The sequence below is a fragment of the Lepisosteus platostomus genome, chromosome 2 (assembly GCF_059453375.1).
Source record: "Lepisosteus platostomus isolate fLepPlt1 chromosome 2, fLepPlt1.hap1, whole genome shotgun sequence".
NCBI lineage: Eukaryota > Metazoa > Chordata > Actinopteri > Semionotiformes > Lepisosteidae > Lepisosteus > Lepisosteus platostomus.
In genome coordinates, this window is record NC_142612.1 from 13,320,080 (window position 1) to 13,337,445 (window position 17,366).

Here is a 17,366-nt window from a genome sequence, read left to right on the forward strand (position 1 = left end):
ACATAACAAGTTGTCTATTCTCATTCTTTGCCAATCATTGTGCCTTAAATCATAGGAATAAATCTAAAACTAACATAGCTCTGGCCATTATTGATACTGAAAGAAGACTTAGTAATATTGTTACTGCAGAAATATTAGTATTATATAATATAATATATAATATTATATATATAATACTAGTATTGGATTCATTATTATGACACATGAGTTAAGAAGAAATTAGAGAACGATTGCAGCTGCTGTTTAACAGAAGGTGTTTCCCACAGGCACTAGATTTGCAACTGGGCTCAGCACTTCTCTTTCCCCTTGTGTACTCCTCTTTCACCTGACGTAATTACTACAAGATAAAAGCTGACTATCTGGATATGATTTCAGTCCCTAGCTGAGTAAAACTTAATAGGAAGATATAAGTTGAATTAGAAAGCTTTGGCTAGCTTAGCTTTCCAGTATCTATTGACTACCTGAGAGTACTGTATATTTTCAAATTCATAGCAATTATTTTTTCTTTTTTGATTTTTGTTCTTTTTGAATCCCCCAGAGGTAATTTTCTGTTTTTCATATAAATGTGTGCATAAACCCAGCTTTATCCAAACTATTGTGTGGGTTAAGCATGTCGCTCTTGAAGTAATTATTATTTTCTCCCACTCATTTAGTAGCACATAATTAAAACAACAACAATATATTTCAACTTTAAGTTTAATTTTTTTTAATTCCCTGAATTATATTTTGGATAATGGTGTAGTTTTAGGATTTTATTAGCTATACTAGCACATTTGTTGCTCAAAATTTATAAATCCTTACAACACATTAATTTATAGAGTTACAATTTAAATTAATATACAGTATATCTTCAAAGAAAAATAAAGAGGCTTTTCTCAAACTTTTACAAGTCATTCCCATCAAATACACATCACTTTACATAATATATGACATAAGCATTCCAGCTGAGGACGTGTACCCTTGTAATTTGGGACATAAATCGTGCCGTCTTCTCTCAAGGCAAATTATACCAAATTGACTTCAGTGCAGAGTGTTATTTTACAAAATTAATACAGCACATCATTGCACGCTTTAAATTATTTTCTGACACTTCATATAGAGACTGAGATACATGTCCATTACCTTTGTTTTAATTAAAAAGGAAATTTATAATTTCATGCTGTGGATCTTGGAATTTTTACCAGGCATTTGAGCTCTCTTATTCCTGATTTACTTTACCGGCAGAATCAAAGAAGAATTATGTGGAAGCAAAGTGTTCTACAGTAGTATAAAATGCTAACTCTGTGTTGGGTATTGTTAGATTTTAATATGTACTGTATACAAATCGGATATTTGTCATTTCTTTTAAATTAACAGCTCTGTGATAATGATTGAATGGGTTGAGTTTCAAGGAATTTGGCCTGAGCCAACAAGGTATGACTGAAACAAAAGTATATATTTCCTTAGCAGGAAACAATCTTCTAATTTCAAATGATTAAAAAACTGGCAAGTTCACTGGTAAACTACATTTGTAGAACAGATAGATTTTCTACTTATACAAAATACATTAGTATGTACTAAGATACACTGCAAGTCTGTCTTTCATATTTAAATTAGTCTTATTAAGTTCCTTTTTATCAGCTTGGAAAGCATAACAGGTGAGCACACAAAAAAGAACGAACTGCTAACAGAATCAGAGAATCTACACAAATCTGCACACAACCAGTTGAAGTTGTGGTAGATAGCATTCTCATGAACAGCAGTATTCTTAACTCTCTAGTAGCTTAAAGCAACAAAATAAATCACATGACACAGAGATCTTTCAGCTTAATTAATTTGCACAGTGCTTTTATTCCTAAGAAAATTGGAATTTTAAGTAAAAAATTCTTTGTGAAATTAATGATCAATTTATACAGGTTTATAAGGTTGTGCTGTCATCTTAAACCACTCTGTGAAACTAGCAAGAAACCACCACATTTTAAATTATCTTAAGAGCTGTCTTATTTGCTTGAGAATGAAGCAAACCAGGAGAATAATATGTTTTATAAAAGACTGCTCAAGCACTGGAAAAACGCACCAATGAAAAACACTACGAGGAAGAAATAGCTTAAAAAAGAAAGGTACGTTCACAAGAAAGATCATTAGAACACTAAAATAATTCATACAAAAATATTCTGAAAAGCCATTCTTACCTAAGAAGAGGTTCTGCAGATGTAATAACTTGAAAAACGTTGTTAAGACAGAACAGGCTTCCTTTAAGCTCCTTAACAGGTGCCTCTGGTCTTGACAAACCTGTCTTTCCTAGTTGTTTCCAGGGCTGCTATATAATACAAGCTCACACCCAAATGAATAATAAAATGTTGTAGTCAGAAAACCTGTGTTTACTGTTAGCTACTGTAAAAACGCCTTTAGGCTGTGGGAGAGAAACACAAACTCAAACTTACTCAGGTATGTAAGTACACAGCAGCAGAAAAGGCAGCTGATTAAGAATGGCACACTCGGCAGCATAAGGCATAAAACTGCACAGCTGACGTAATTATTAAGGGTTAAATATATTAAATACAAAAATGTACTAGAAGGGAGATTGTTAAAAAAGGCGGCTTACAAATAAAAGTGGCAGCATTGTGTTCATAAAAGTTCTGGGACAAAGAAAGAGTTACCCTTAGGGCATAGTTTTACAAAGAAGATTGTAAAGATTTTTTTTTCTGTGGCCGTGTCTTCTGCTTCATTGAATGCAGACAAGTACAAGACTGACTGCAAGCAGACATTTTTTAACGTTTTTATGTGGTACTGCAAACAAATGAGGCTGAAAAATAAATGAACAAAAATGAGTCCCTGAATCCATTTGGATTGGATTATTGATTCAGAATAAAGACACAAACACAATGAAGCAGCACATTTGAAATTTCCAAATGAAAAAGACAACACTAAACTTTTAACTAGCAATTAATGCAAAATATAAGGTCTCCCTGACCCACATTCCCTAGATAATATATCTTTTAAGAGAATTGTAATAAACTGTTCAATGCCAACCTGATAGAAGAAAAATCATTCAAATATTTCTAGTAGATAGCTGATCAGCATAGATCAGCATCATTAAAATCATTAAAATTGTTGGCTGTACATCAGCAATAAAGGAGCCTTGTAGTTTGAATAAAATACATCAAATGTGAAACACTCACAATATAGTGAATGATTAACTGCAATTACTGCAAATGACGAGCAAACTGGAGAAAAAGACATTAGCACTCACTAAGATAAAGAGTTCAGGGTGCATGAACCAAACCTGTCAGTGTACCGGTAGCTGTTTTTAGATTTGTTGAGTTTCACAGCACTCCAGTGCTGGAGTTTCTTGCACCTTTCTATAATCTATAACATGTTTCTCCCCTGAAAGACAGTCAAACTAATGTGATGTGATGGTTTTAGCAACTGCCAGGGACATTCCCCACCAGCCCACAGTCAGGCAAGCAGGTGGAGGAGAACGAGCTGTCACAAACAGTAGATATCTCTCAATTCCCTAGAAAAAAAGAAAGAAAAACAGCTACTGTAGAAGCAGCTCAACTGTTTTGACCTTGCATTATCATGATGTTAAACATACCACAACAAAAGTCGCTGTCGCGGCATATTAAATACTAAGGAACAGATGCAAGGGACCACAACAGCTTTTTCTCTCAGCTAATAAGGAGACATTAAGTTGAAAATAATATGACAGGTGTTGCTAGTGAAATGTTTTGCTGATTGTTCATGTACACTGAAATGTGCAGTCATGTACAACACCTCTTCAATGTGCTAGTTATTTGTCTTTATTTATACGTCTTGATTTTAGAACAGCTACCAATGATACAAAACACATATTTGTGTTTTATTTATTTGTGTGCCTGATAATAACTTCAAAGGCATGCTGTAGGTTTTGAGCTTGAATGTTTGAGCTTGAACTGTTTATGCATTCTGGTCTGCCCAGATCATTTTATGCATATCAATAATCTACAGTAACTGATCTTCCTGTTTAAGATGAAGTGTAAATGACCAGCACAGCTAGTTGGTTCTGCCTTATTTATTCCTGAGCCACCTGAGGTATGTATCACACCTGTAGGTGAAAAGAAATAGAACACAGTATATACTGTATATATACAGTAAAGGTAGAATGTTCCTCTGTTAAGGTTTACATGGGATACATATCAATTTTATAAACAAATTAAAATCCACAATGAGAATTCTACATTTTATTCACACCACATATTTTAGCTGCATTTCCACATACACAGGCATTTACAGCTAACTACTTTTACCACACTGATAAATTCACTGCTGTGGCTAGCGAATACAGCAGTTCATCTGCTTCATGTTTCAAGAATGCTAATGATAAAAAATCTAATAACATGGATTTTTCAGGATTTACAGTTTGTGTTCATCCATCTGCACCCTGAGATGCAATAGTGCAACTATTTCCTAATCTTTTTACTCAACAAAAGCTAAGAATGATGGCGTAACATCTTTTAGATATGTAGAGAAGAGCGACATCATTTTTATTTAGATTTACCTAGAAACACCTACATTTTACCTGGATTTGTAAACTAACACTCTTCTTTTGGATCTGGCCTCCTGTGGCTAGAAGGGTAGATGTTTTTCCTGGAGTACAGGGAAGTACAGGGCCTCTATGCTCTTTAAAACTCACATCTAACAAATACTGGTACGAGTCATACAGTATTGTTTTACATTTTTTTACATTTCTTACAAATTAGAAATGTCACATTCATTTTTTATTCATATTTCACTTGTACCCATCTTATCTTATCATTCCTTCTTTCCACAGACACTGCTGGATAGCATGAATTCTCCGAGGTAATATTCTGCTTTGCTTACCATTGGCTTTTGGTTGAAATAGCATGGCAGTGGTTAAGAGCCCAGGGAACACGTTATCATTAAACATCTTTATTTAGAGTGCGGATATGCAATGCCACCTGAGTACAAATGATTTCAAGCATCCAATCTGAAGAACTGCTTTAAAGATAACAATGTCTCATGGGATTATTTTTTAAGAAAGAAAAATAAGGTAATTGAAAGAGAGCCAAGTGAACTGACAAAGTAAACTTTGACAACAGCTGGATTACACCAAACCTTCATGGCCTCATATACTGTACAACAGAGGAACAAAATTAACTCAATTCATCTAATTACAACACTAGATTTCCTTTCCCCTTTAAATTTTTTATGAATGCTCTAGATCTAGATATTTCCGTTTTACACCAGCAGCTTTCTTATTCTACTCCCAAGAAACTTTTATCGAGTTGGCCCATGTACAAATACGCCGAGGGAAGTAATAAACGAACAAGTACAATGAATCAAATTTGTAAGACAAGATGCACAATTCAGTTTAAACAACACATTTTTGCATTGGTTGAACTCAAATAAAATAAAATAAAACTTATAATTGTAAATGAACTATGAAGGTCCTTTTGTGTTTTTTCAGCAATAACCTCTGCCTATTCCTTTGAAAGTTCAAATACTGAAGTGACTCCCCAGTTTATTCTCTTATACTGTATATACATTAAGCATCAGTTAACAACAAACTAAATGTTTCTAAACTTGTGCTTCAAATTTAGTATCATTTTCTTATGTTAATTTATTTTCTACATCTACAAAAACCACAATCATTATTTCCACTGACACATTTTCAATGGAAAGCAAGTGAACAATGTTTTCAAGCTCTCAAGCCGGATTGAAAAACTACTTGTTGTGGGAATACAATTCTAAGTCAATGGTATAAAAAACATGTTCCAGTATACCCTCTCCTTATCTTAGTACAATGCATATGTTAGTCATGTTATAGGTGTGTCATGTATTGTAAACCAGCTTAAGTAAGAGCCCTCCCTGAGTACACAATAAAAAAAATTCCCACAGGTTTCATTTTGTCCAGAGCAAACATCTTCACTGTTTGAATTTCTATTTACACTCAGTTTTCAAGATCAAAGAAACCTACAGTGCTAGAATCCTGTTCATAGTAAGGCTGTAATTCATCTGTCATGCCATTAAAGCTCTTTGAATTTGAAAGAAATTTATTACACATCACATGACTGAAAGCATCTTTCAAATGCAAAACGAATCAATTGACTAGATGCTGGTTTTCTTTGCATTTTTGTCTCCTTGAAAAATTGACTCAATTTTCTACAAGTCTGGTCTTTGACTAAAGTATTCTCACCCTGTACGGAATTCAAGATTGTTCACATACTGTATCTTTTGAGTAAATAGAAATGATAGAAATGTTGTTTATTTAATTCATTGATGAAGCCTTCTAGCAATATACTGTACATCAGATATTCTAGTATGTTAATTAATTTATGATTTCAGGCAGAAGCATTATGCAGCATAGCTATTACATACTCAGTCTCCTTTTGACTCTTGCTAACCATAATATGCAACCAAACACTGGGTTTCATCATAGTTATAGGACTAGAATATCCAATTCATTGCCATGGGATTTTAGTGCAGTTACACTCAATTAACTGCTGACAGATACTGGTTATTTGCCCTCTTTGGATGAGACTGCAAACTCAAAAATGACTAAACAGAATAGACAAGCTAGATGGAGAAGCAGAGGAAGGAACCCAAGAGTCACAACTAGAAGGTTGTGATGAATCTGATACCCTGTGATTCTCTGAGACATTACTTAATAAAATCCTTAGATCAATTACTGTAGGTAATAGAAACCAAAAAATGCTAGATGGGTTGAATGGTCTCCACTTGTTTACCATCTCCCTAGTGTATGTCTTGATTGAGAACAGGAGGTACCTCCATAGTATTTAATCTGCTTTAAGTATCAGTACAGGGAATCATTTTATCTTTGTCTGTTGTTCTCCTAATCAATGACACTAAAGTAAAAATGGCAGGGAAACAAAAACCTGCCTTAGCATATACTGCATTGTCTCTGCTTCTGTGTCTTGATGTCTTCATTTACGTCACTAAAGGATTGTTGTGGGCCACTAAAGATACGGTACATAAATTCAGACAGAATAAGTCCAGTTTGGACTTTGTCCTTTGGATGAGACTTTAAAAATCCTAGGGTGTTTCTTAAAAAGAGTAGGGGAGTTACCATTGCATCCTGACCAAATTTCCCATTGGCCTTTCCCACTCATGGCCGCCTAACAATCCTCATCTATGAACTGGCTTCATCACTCTGTTTTCCTCCCCACTGATAGATGGTGTGTGGGGAGAGTACTGGTGCACTATGGCTGCCGTCGCATCATCCAGGTGGGGCTACATATTGGTATTGGTGGAGGGGATCCCCATCACCTGTAAAGCGCTTTGAGCGGAGTGTCCAGAAAAGAGCTATGGTATATAAGTAAATAATTATTATTATTACCATTTTAGGATAACTTAGAGTCCCTACCCTCTGCATCTTTATGATAACACAGCACAGTATTAATAATACTATTACTGTAAATGCATTGGCTGCAGACCTCCATTCCATTCACATGCTCTTTTTTTATAATGGGCTGCTCCTTTTTCTCTTTACCAATCTGCTTGCCCTTTTGATATTACATAGTCTACAATTACTGTACAATTCAGTAAAATGAGCAAAATAAAAACACTAGATCTGCTTATTATTTAAATATAAGCATTCTTAGCCTTAAGCTAAAAAGATAAGGAATGATCCAGAACAAAACAGTGATCTATAAACAAAGCAAATGCAGCCACTTACTAATGACCCATTGCATGTCACTCTTGTGAAGACTAACCCTGCTGACAACAAACTAGTGATATGAGCACCACTGCAGGCAAATGCACTGAAATCACACCTTAAAGCAGTTAGAAGACTAACATTTAATGGAGCGCAAAATGTATTGAGGATTCCCTGGAGGAGAGAAGTCAGAACACTGTTAATGAGCCAGGATTTCACTGCTGCTGAAACCCATTCTCTTACATTTTTAATCTACTAAAAAATAAGGTTATAAAATAGAATATGACAGCATACGGTTATTACTATAATTGCAACTGCAGTTATACAATCTCAATTTATAATTTAAAGACAATTTTAACCATTTAAATTGTATTTTAAAGACACAAATTTCAATGAACTGCCGTTCTGTAAATCACAGATGTATATTTACAGGATTTTTAAACTAACCAATGATTTATAGATAGTGATGCATCTACTGTATAAATAAAGAGATGAAATTTGAAAATTTGAAATTTGAAAAAAGCATCATTAATCACAAAGACTTTCAAAGTGCCTCAAATATTGAAGGGAACCCACTATAACCAAGACTGGATAAGTTACAGTAAGAACCCAGCCACCATAATTTCAAGCAGCATTGAGCTCCATAGCAAAATAAGCATAGAAGTGAATAAGAAAATGTATGCCTAAAGAGGCCACACTATGTAAGCCCAAAGTGGAATTTAGCCAGGACACTGTTTCTTTTTATATCTGAATTTTTAATGATTTTTGTAATATCCACCAAATTTGGAATTTTTTTCACAGCTTGGCCTGCAACTAGAAACCCATGACCACACTTAGGGGAGAATGACAGTGTAGGCAGACTCCTCTGACCCTCTGTAATTTCACTGCTCATACTTGAATGAGAACAGCGATCTGGGGGCAGTGACCAGATCTGACCACATCCTGAATATCCAGATATATTCAGTAAGAAGCTATAGACGGCATGAACCTTGTCTCCCACTGTCTCACTTGCGGCAGGACCCAAGCAAGACGACACAGATTGGGATTTAAAGACAAAAGTTCAGCAATGCTAACTTCGCACACCTGTCCTCAGCAAAGGTAGGCAAAGCACTTTCTTTATGCACTGGGCAGAGCAGGCAGCTGACAAGATGGACTACGGACGAACCCAGCCAGCTTTGCCTCTGTGGGAAGTTTAAACTCATCAAGGTCGTTTGGACAATGTATTTTTGACTTTCAAACTTCTTTATTCACATTATAATTCTCGACAACTGAACTATTATTCCAAAGACATGCTTGATAGAATATGAATGTGATTGAATTATGTGAGACTGATAAAATCTACAAGCTAGACTATACAACTTGATGTATTTTAACTCTGACCTCATTAACTCCTCTCCTCATTGACAGGCTGAAGAATCCAAGAGCTAGAGCCCAAATGAATAACAGTACCTCCTCTCAACAGGTAGAACTCTAAGACACTCACTGTAGAACAAACTAAGTGTGTATGAGCGAGGAGGTGACGCAAAACTGGTCATAAAAATCTTGTTTCCATTGAGACAGGTTAGGAGGTTAACTGTGCACAGGTTGAACTGATCTCCAGCCTGAGCACATAGTCACAGAAACTGATTGATTGTCAGTATAGCTGAGGCTCTGCTGGTTGCCATGGTAGCTCTAGTGCATCCCCCAGCACTCTGACAGGAGTGGATGTGATGGGAGCCCCTTGTCTTTTCAAACATCAGAACCATTACAGCATCTTGTAGGTGGTTCAGTGGTGATTAGGGGGCGGGAACATTTCTCACCAACACAACCACATGCCGCTGGGGTCACTGACAGCTGAGATAGCCTGTGCTGGATGATTCTACCCTTTCCTACCAAGCAGCAGTACAGAGTCATCCAAGAAGCAGCTTAGATTATTTCAGTCACAGTTGGCTAGTTACATGAACTAGGCTCAAATCCATGACTGTAAAGCTCAGCCTGCTTTACAGTCATGCTCAACCTTTACCCACAAGTCTCTTGGGATGCCCCGATACTTCATTTAACACCCCTATTCTAAGGAACAGCATGGTAAGAACTTTAATCATCATGTAGTTAGGACATTGGTCTCGGTCTCAAAGGATGGCATCTTATACAGCACAAGGCTGTCACAGAACTGGGGCATGGGTCCAGGACTACCAACGAACTTTACAGCTGAAAACTGGTTTAAAGGTGTCTTAGACAATACTGAAATATTCAATCAGAACTGAATTCATTTACAGGTACATTCTGACTTCTACTATATACACATTAAAAAGAGGAATGCAATTATTACACATTTAAATAGATAAAGTAATAATAAATTGAATTTATTTTGTCTTTTAAAATATTTCTAACCTTTTGCTATTATCTTGCCCTATTGGTCAATTAAAGTTAAATATGTTCATTTTTTTTTTTACAAAGACCATTTTGTCCTATCTAACATATGTTCTCTTTTTTGTTTTTCACACAGAAATGCCACTTTCTACTTTTCTCAGAAGCAAGTGGTAACTTAATTCATACCTCCAGCATTTTTCTTCCCTAGGCCAGAGAATAGAAATCATGAACTCACTCTCCTTGTGTTTTGGAAAATCCCTCAGAAGACTGATGTCAATTTGAAGGCACTATGAAGTACTGCTGAAAAGCAATCTCGTCAGGAAGCATTTTTACAATATTCAGCAAAAAACATTTAACACAATTCAGATGACAGAGTTCCAAAGATTGATTTAATTACAAGCAACAGACCCAGATCTAGGTACTGTACTTTATAATCCTGACAAAGAAAGAGGAGGCATTTTTATTTGAGAAAATGGATGTCAATGGATACTGTCAAACACTGTTGTGTTTGACAGCTGCTGAGAAATGTTTTTTTTTTAAAGTCTTAGAACTAGAAAATGCTTTAAAATATAATTATGTAGTATGATTTAATGATTACAAAGCTTTTCTTTTGAAAATGGAACTTGGTTTTTGAATAGGCTCCTATGCCTCAAGGTCAAGTCAGTGGCCCCTTTTCAGAGAAGCCTACTCAGTCCCCAAATCCAGTCATTAACAGAGGTATCTTTTGGGAACCAATCTTTAGCTCCTCTTCTCATGTGGAAGAGATTTTCAGTCCTCTGTTCCACTGAGAGAGTTGGAACAGACTAATTTCTGATTAGCTTCTGAATACTCCACTTCTCTTCTTCCTTATAAAAGGAAACTTCTCATTCCCTGGAACTCCTGGCACACAACTGAGCCCTCACATCCACAGCCAGTCTTCCCTTTACCTGGAAGAAACCTGACCCATCCCTACTCTGCATCCCCTGCAACAGACAGTCTCACCCCTTCACAGCCAGTCTTCCCTGGAAGATACATGTTCCCCAACTACTCCAAGACCTACTGGAATGCCTTACCCTCTGGTACCCACTTTCCAGCTATAAACACTAACCTGCTACACTATAAAGACTACAGAGAACTCAAACTAGTCCAGGTACATAGTACACACTAGAAAGACAACCAAGTTCTCTCTGAGGATCCATCTTCTTTTCTAAAGCCAATGCATACCATAATCCTTGCAAGGTGTTTCTCTTACTAACTTTGCAAGGCTAAAGAGGAGTTAGGATTGCCATGTGGCTGATTTTAAAGCACAGGTATTAAACACACTAAAATCTAGAGTACAACTAACACACCCTCCTTGAACTGCAGAAACTTAAACAGAACTCTCCACCCTCTCCCCCCTGACTGCTGTTATAGTGACTACTGCTGGTCCTGCTTCTATCCCAATTAAGCACAGGGCCAATCAGCTGATCCCTTTTCTGAATTCCATTCCACAGGATTCCAATCAGTCAGTCAAGGCAGGTGTGTCGAATTTACTGTGGTGAAGGAAGAGGATTTAACTAAGCCACAGCTTGCTCCATTATCCCCCCTTTCTTAGTTCACTCAAGCAACAGCTTTTAGTGAAAGGGGAGTGTAAATTGGACAGCAGGCTTGATAGACCATCAGGATACGTACAGATCCCACTCCTGACAATACCAAATCAAGTATTGTAATTGTGGAATTCTGGCCTGTTTTAATGTAAATTATAACCAGTTAAAACAGCATAACCTGTAATACTTTTTATATGCTTCCTGCAATCCTATTCCTTTTGTGCCTTGAAGCCATTATGAACCTTCTTGTAGCCAAGGCATGTGAGTGTGTGGCTTACAAGTACTGCAAATAATCATAAGGCTTGTTCATTCTCTCAGTAGTTCATTCTCTTACAGTATCGACTAATAGTTGCAAAAAAGGGGGGTTGAGTTTCAGATTCACTATGAATGATGTAGCCTTCGAAATCTTGAAATCAAACACCCTGGAAAAGTGGAAAAATGTACTGCAAAATGATGAACAATTAAATTTTTGTGTCATTAATACTGTGAGAACTGTTACACTGTTTAAAAAGTTTATTTCGTTTCAATGATGATAATAATATGTAATTTCTCTGGGATCCTTTTTCCTACAGTCCAGTTCCCAAGCACAGTATGAACTGTATAGCAATCTTAATAATTAATAACCTGGCGCATCACATGCTGTGCTAATACAGGTCTTGATATGTTTATTCATTTCTGGTGCTGACAGAAGACAAAAAGTATACATCGTTAAATTTTCATTTTTATTTGCCTTTAAAGGATAAACAAACAGGATGAGTATTTATATTGGAAATGCAATCAGTAAACCACGTTTTCATAAAAAGTATAACATCATCTTTATACGCACCTTAATGCAACATAAAGAGGCTTTTCTGTGCAGAACATAGGGCACAGTCATATATCCGTGCCTTGTAACAATTTCTGTGTAATTCTATTTTTTGGCTTGCCTATACCATTTTATTGAATAAAGGCTTGTGTGTTATGTCCTTGCAGGATATGGTATGAATTTGTAGGATATAAATATTTAATGCTTGTTTCACATTCAGGATGAATTAGCTTGGGGGTGCTACACAGGAAAATGCAGTGGAACCAGTTATAGTAGACCTTAGGCAGAATGACATTTTATAGCCATGGACGCAGGTTTCTAGCCTTCGATCTAAATTTCAAAATGGACAGCGCATTAATTCACAGTTACATTTACACTTCATAAATGTTAGTATGCACAGCGTACATTCAAAAATTGTGAAATGCAAAAATATTTTGGGATATCTGAATTTAAAGTAATAGAAAAAAATATGAAACTAGAAAATAAAAAATAGTTCAAAGGTTGCAGAGTGTTCCAACCAGTAATACCATATGCCCTCTTCAAGCATGAAATAAGACCTACAGCTCAGACACAGCTGCTCATGTTTAGATGATACCAGATAAATGGGATTGATGCTGGTGCAGGAGTTAGATAGGCCAAATAGCTTTGTCTTGGTTGTAATATTTCTTACATTTTTTATTCCCCAGAATTAGCCAAACATCACATGGGTGGGGTTGAGTCACACAGGATTTCCTCAGTCTCCAGCGCAACTGACCACTCCGAATTTCCGGGTAAATGTGTGCTCTGGCTGTTGGTGACAACTGAGCTCAAGCGCCAGTTAATGCTAAATCTCTTGGGAGGGAAAGAGGGCACAAGGCTCAGACATGGATGTTGTAGGAAGTCTACACTGTCCTCACATCCCCCTTCAGCAGATTTAAGCTGGCAAAATATAAACAGCGGAGTGACTGGTGATTCCAAGTCACAGAAGAAAAATATTTTGTAGTGTAAAAACAAACAACACAGCAAACATTTATTTGATCTTAAAACCTGTTCGAATGTATATACATACTGTACCTTTTGGAAATATGTCACAATTTGCCCCCTTTTCCCTATGGGCAAAATGTTACAACCTGCCAATTTACAGTAATATAATTACTATTGAGCAGGCAGTGTGCCCACAGGAAAATCCTAGGAAAGGAGGTCATAGCATATTGGAAAACTAAATAAGACAATTATAATTAAGAATCATTTTTCCAAAGTGGTAATTATATCATTATCTAATTTGCAATAAAACAGTTCTGTGTGAGTTTATTATGCAGATCCTGCAGCATACTGTACAGTGGTTTCATTCAACATGTACAGTAGTTCCAATCTTTGTGGAAAAAAAGTGTGTGGTGTGTGGGTCACTACTTAGCAATCTGTTCTGAATTTTTCTGAATTCTTTTTTCTCATCTAAACATACTGAAAAAATATCATAATGCCATTTTCTGTGCTTTGGATGTGAGCACTGTTTTTTGTGGTTTTAAAGAAATACTCAGTTTATACTGAGTTCTTAGGGAGTTCTGCAAAGCATTGTTCTCATTTGAACTTAAATGGTATTAACTTTAATAAACACTACACTTGGTACTATTGACTTGTGTTTTTTTTTTACTTAATTGAGGTTTGATTATTGACTGCCTTGTTAAAATCTAGTCGTATTAGTTAAAACCCCTATCAGACTTATACGTCCTTCCATTTACTAACCACGTCATCCAGTTCAGGGTTGTGGGGAGCCATAGCTTATCCCTGCAAGCAACAGGCATGAAACAGGATACACCTCAGATGGGATACTAATCCATCACAGAGCACAGAGAGACAAAACCCAGACATGTACATACAGTACTCACACCAGGGCTACGTTTCACAGAATCCAATTAACCTACCAGTACTGTATCTCTTTGGGCTGTGGGAGAAGGTACTCTACAACCTCAACGTACAGTAGATAGCATCCCAGGTCCAGAATTGAGCCTAGGCCAAAATGCTAACCACTGCACCACTATCGTACCCTCATACTTATACAACAAATGTAAATGATTCTGGTGCTGTTTCTCATTATATCTTTTTAGTGAGATAAGTTAAAACCTGTTTTTATAACTCATGTCAAGACAGAAGCCCTGTTAACGTGAAACACATTACCTTTAGCTGTATTTATGCTGTCTCACTCCCAAGGTAACTGGAAACAGAACAGCATTAGAAATATTTCCTGGTACTGTAGATACTTCTGGCTCCGTTATGCTTTTAACCTTCGGTGCCTTGGACACTACCTTCTGTCTTGGATGACCTGTTTGGATTTTCTCATGGATTGTTCGCCCCGGATTCACTCTCCCTGGACACCTGCACCCCTTGGACACGCCCCCTGTCTCCATACCCTCTCCTGCATGACTTTTTCCCCAGTGTTTCTTCACAATTCTGGATTGTGTCGTCTGCATAGGGCCCGGAAAGAACTGTTTCTTGACACTTTTAACTATTGCCTTTCAATTGGTAAAATAACATCTCAAACTAGAAAGTAGAAAGAAAGTTGCTAATACTCCAGTCAGGGAATCAATTAAGGTTTCAGACAGGTAATTAAGCTCATTTGCAATGAAAATGAGCAGGTGTATAGTCCTCCAGAATGAGGACTTGCATTCCCTGCCATATACAAAGACATACTGTATACAGATGTATTCTTTGTATGTACACTTTGTATGCTGCATATACAGTACTGTATATGGATATAAGCATATTGATACTCTATTCCAATTAATCTTTGTTTCACTTTAGAAAAAGGTTGGCAAAAAGTTCCTTTTTTAAAATTCATTGAAAGACACCTAGTAATGATACTGTGAGAAGAAGGGAAACCAAATGCATAAAAGGGAGTACATCACATGTACATGTACCATCATAGTTCAAAAGCAGTTGTCATGGTTAACATTCTTCATTTCCTTCACTGTGTGACAGTCTGTTGAAGAGCCCTGAAAAATAATGTTTCTTTGCCTCACTGGGACAACTGCTGTTGCAGGCATGAGGAGAACTTTATCCATATTGAATCTCCAGAAAAAATACTAGGAAACAAACAACACCAAGCAAATATCAGTCTTTAAATCTGTCAAAAAAACGTTCCTTGTGCTTTAAAGAGCTAATCTGAGACTGAAAGTTACTTCACGGTGTCTGTAACAGAAAATACAGAGAATGAAGCACTACCATGATCAGATCTGTTACAGTGAAGATGCTCAATGTTTTACCACACACAGTCAGCTAATCATGAACAAACAAATCAAGTGTGATCGTCCTTCCTCAACAGAGTAGGCCTGGCCATTATCCAGTGGTTGCCATGCAACAGTAAAATTAAAAATTTGTAAAACGGATTTTAAAACCTGGAATTAGTCTGATGACTAATTAAAGATTTAATTAAAGATTTTGATTGATTGATTTATAGTTGCCTTCAGTCACAGAACCTAAATGGTGAGTGTAATCAAGCATGTTAAATCCACTGCTTATTTTGACTGGCATATCTGGCAGGGAGGAAATCGTGATTCACTGACAAAGAATTGAAAAACAGACTTTCACATTGCTTATAATTGACTTCAGAAGGGGACTATTCATATTGTATACAATTGGCCGCAAATGTATTAATACAATGCAACTGAATACTGATTTTAGGAAAAAAATGCAAATCTACCTTCAATATTTGTTACATACATACATTAAAACACACAAATTGTAATGTTACCATTAACAGATATGGCAAAAACAAAACAGTTGAACATTTTTTTTCTAAATGGATAATGCTGTTTATTCACACCCCAGCAACTGATACTTTGTTGATCCTGTGTAAGAGGGCAGCTGGATGTGGAGTGTCAGTTAAGGTGTCAAGAACAGCAGAGGGTTGTTAGAGACACTCCAGGTACATGAAGAAATGCATGAATAAAACACATACCGTACACACTTGTGTGAAGCCCGACTCCATCTGGAAGGTTTCGTAAGTAAAACGTCCAGGTTGACTCAGAGGAGTCGGACCCTTGCTAGCAGATGTGTCAGCCAGTATCAGAGCTCAGGGGGAGTGAGACCCAGTGTGAGACATGGGCGAGCCAGTTCCTTACTGGCAGGTGTCAGTAATATACTGGCTCTCGGCATCTCTCCCTGGAAGAGGCAGGTTCCAGCACAATCCCGGAGGGGACTGATCAGTGTGACAGACAGTCTGAGCTTTAGGAGTGAACAGGGCTGTCTGAGTGAAAGACAGGCATCTTGCGGTGAGACAGCTGACTGTGTCCGCTCAGTTACAGAGAGACGTGTTTGAGCCTTAAGGGAAAATCCATCTACCTAGCGAGACTTATGGTTAGTAGAAGAAGGTGGAGAACTCCCAAGGTTAGGAGTGAGAGGTCTGAGCGATCTAAGGAGAGTAGACAATCGAGAGAAGAGAAGTTCACAGAGTTGTAGTGTCAGTACTTTCCGTGTCACTACAGAGAAGACAGGAAAGGAGCAAGACTGGCCAAAGAGAATTGACCCAGAGAGGATCTTCCACTGCTACTCAACCGTAACACACTACAAGGTTGAGTAGGCGTGTGGTCACAGACTAATACTGTATAAGGACAGAACACAGTTAAATTCTAACAACATATGTAGATCTGGAAGACTGGCCATAGATTTGGGTCATAATCTTGCTGAAATGTCTATTTGTGAACAAATCGGAATTTTTTAGAAAGGGAAAAAAGATTTTTACAGATTTGGTGGGGAAAATATCCTGATACACTTTGGAATGCGTCTGTCCCTCTTTTATAACAAGAACAGCAGGACCAGGGGATATGGGACAAGCCTAAAGCAGAACAGAATGATTTCTACCCTTTACAGAAAGCATGAAATTAATTTTCCACATGAACTCACCTCTCTGGGGTGAGACTCTCCAAAAACTCCTCTTATATTTCCTTACAACCACTTCTCATCTCACTTAATGAGGGAGACATTTTTTTTAATTTAGCAAATATGTACTGTACAT

At 36.9% G+C, this 17,366-nt stretch overlaps 1 protein-coding gene across 6 annotated transcripts in view; it reads right to left on the minus strand.

The window, feature by feature from the left end:
- sytl5 (synaptotagmin-like 5) overlaps positions 1-17,366 on the minus strand; it is a 70,866-nt gene that overhangs the window by 32,140 nt on the left and 21,360 nt on the right. For 2 of the 6 annotated variants that reach the window (XM_088598973.1, XM_088598982.1), the window contains exon 1: positions 2,172-2,454. The exons of the other annotated variants lie outside the window; for them this stretch is intronic. The gene's annotated coding sequence lies outside the window, so the exon portion shown is untranslated. Of the gene's footprint in view, positions 1-2,171; positions 2,455-17,366 lie in introns of those variants that run through there. 6 annotated transcript variants of the gene reach the window in all.